The sequence below is a fragment of the Littorina saxatilis genome, linkage group LG12 (assembly GCF_037325665.1).
Source record: "Littorina saxatilis isolate snail1 linkage group LG12, US_GU_Lsax_2.0, whole genome shotgun sequence".
Taxonomy (NCBI): domain Eukaryota; kingdom Metazoa; phylum Mollusca; class Gastropoda; order Littorinimorpha; family Littorinidae; genus Littorina; species Littorina saxatilis.
In genome coordinates, this window is record NC_090256.1 from 5,631,713 (window position 1) to 5,634,282 (window position 2,570).

Below are 2,570 nucleotides of genomic sequence, written 5' to 3' on the forward strand. Positions count from 1 at the left end.
AACAACTTTATCTTTAGATGTGTGCGTGCGCGCGCGTCTGTGCGTGTGTGTGTGTGTATGTGTGCGTGTGTGTGTGTGTGCGCGCGCGTGTATGTGTGTGTGTATGTGTGTGTGTGTGCCACGGTGTGTGTGTGTGTGTGTGTGTGTGTGTGTGTGTGTGTGTGTTTACATGTGTCTGTGTGTGTACATGTGTCTGTGTTTGCTTGCGTGCGTCCGTGTGTGTGTTCGTGTGTCCGTATGTATGTGCGAACGTGCGTTCTTGAGTGATAACGTTTCTCTCGCAATAAAACAAAAATCAAGCTTAGATTGGCTGCAAAACATAGTTTCGGTTGGATTACGCTCAAGATAAGTCAGATACATGAAATGAAAATAACGATTCCAGTGAGGAATTGTGGTAAATATTGTATTTGGTTACACACAGTTTGGTTTGCTACGTGTAGAATGGCTGCTTGCTTCTTCTTCGTCGTTCGCTCAGACAACAACTCCGGAGGCCCTGATGAAGGCTGCTGTACGCCGGAGGCTACTGCTTGCTAAAGCAGCGAATCTAGCGCTGAAAGTATGTTGCGATCAGAGAGAGACATTTGTAAGTCTGAATGTTTACCTTCTGCAGAATTTAAGGCACAAAAAAAGGTCTGTTTACGGTAACATTGGGGGAAAAATAGGGTCGGTAGGTCGACTTTTTTTTTATTTTTTAATTTTTTTTCCATTTTTTTTTCTTCCCTCTCTATGATGTTTCACAGTTCATTTCTTCTCATCAATCCCTGTTTTTGCCCAACATAACTATAAACAGTACTTTGAGCTTACCTCCCTTCTGTCGTCTGCTGTTTGAGCGCAAACAGCTCTATTTTGGATGCGTTGTTGTTGTTTTTTCATACGATCAAAAAAAAAAAGATTAGGGTAGGGCCTAAAAACTAGGGTCGGTCGGGTTACCGTAAACAGACCTATTTTTTTTTGCCTAAGCATCTTATCTAACACTGCAATTGTGTCATGCTCACAAATTGAAGCCATTCTGAATTATGTAAACATTTTAATTCGAAATTGGAGATTCGTGTTTTTCATCCAATAACCGTTCGAAGACATTAAACAAGAGCAGTTTTCGTTTTATTCTCAAGTGTATGACTTGGAATTGTGTGTCGACATTTCAGTTATATTAAGCTTCTCCATACATACTTGTTTTTATTTTGTATTTTGTTATACATGTTTTAGTAAAAGCATGTATATGGAGTGCTACATAGTTTTTGGTGTGAAAGAAAGAGAAAAAGAAAGGAAGATATTTTAAAAGAAAAAAAGCAAGCAAGGAAGAAAGAGACTTACGAGCAAACAAAGCTGGGACGGTGAACCCAATCTCCGATATTTACTTTTTTTGGCCCTCAGGAAGAACGCTTCATTGTTTACAACGCCTGTGGTCCTCGTTGTTCGAAATTTTTTTCAACAAAGGTTACTGACTACGGAGACATTGAAAAACAACTTTCAAGCAGTCATTGCCAATCAACATTCACAGAAAGACAAAATAAAAGATTGTGGTTCAGCGTTCCGACAAACGTGAGACATCATGTCAACGCCCTGGAATCATGAGCTCACTGAGCTGTTTCATCCAAACACCATGCATTGTCTCTGCATACGTCAAAACACTGGACAAAAGGCGCCGTTTTCTGCTGATTTCGCGGAAACAAATTTCCACCATTACCATATTCTTTGTGCAATAGCAAACTAACACGAGTCTTGGAGAAAGAACAGTAACCCAGAAGCGAGCGAAAGAGAGGCAGGGATAAAGAACCGGAACCCAGTAGCCAACTTTCTTTCTTTCTTTATTTATTTGGTGTTTAACGTCGTTTTCAACCACGAAGGTTATATCGCGACGAGGGAAAGGGGGGAGATGGGATAGGGGAAAGGGGGGAGATGGGAAAGAGCCATTTGTTAAGTGTTTCTTGTTCACAAAAGCACTAATCAAAAAATCGCTCCAGGGGCTTGCAACGTAGTACAATATATGACCTTACTGGGAGAATGCAAGTTTCCAGTACAAAGGACTAAACATTTCTTACATACTGCTTGACTAAAATCTTTACAAACATTGACTATGTTCTATACAAGAACCACTTAACAAGGGTAAAAGGAGAAACAGAATCCGTTAGTCGCCTCTTACGACATGCGGGGTGCAGAGAAATAAGGATGTGGAAAAGAAGACTTTTGGTAAGTGAAATAAAGGTGATGGATCCAGTCAGGTAGAAATAAGACAACAAGAAAAGAATTGGAAAACTGCAGGGAATAGTAGGGAGAGTTTTCTTGGAAGGAAATATAGGTGAAAGGACTGGTAAGGCAGAAATAAGACAAAAGAAGAGAAGTAAAGGGGTGGGGTAACTCTGTTTAAACGCTCCCGCCGCGTGAAGGCGACCCCATGGGAGCCCAGTAGCCAACAAAACGAGACAAAGACAATGATCAGTGAGAGTTGAGAGTGACGACGCTTTTTAATCAAATGCTCCATTGTATGGCGTATACAGATTGACATGCCGAAGGAGGTTAGTATTAGACCGACGTCAGTCTGAAGACAATGGTGTCCTGCTCCCATTTGG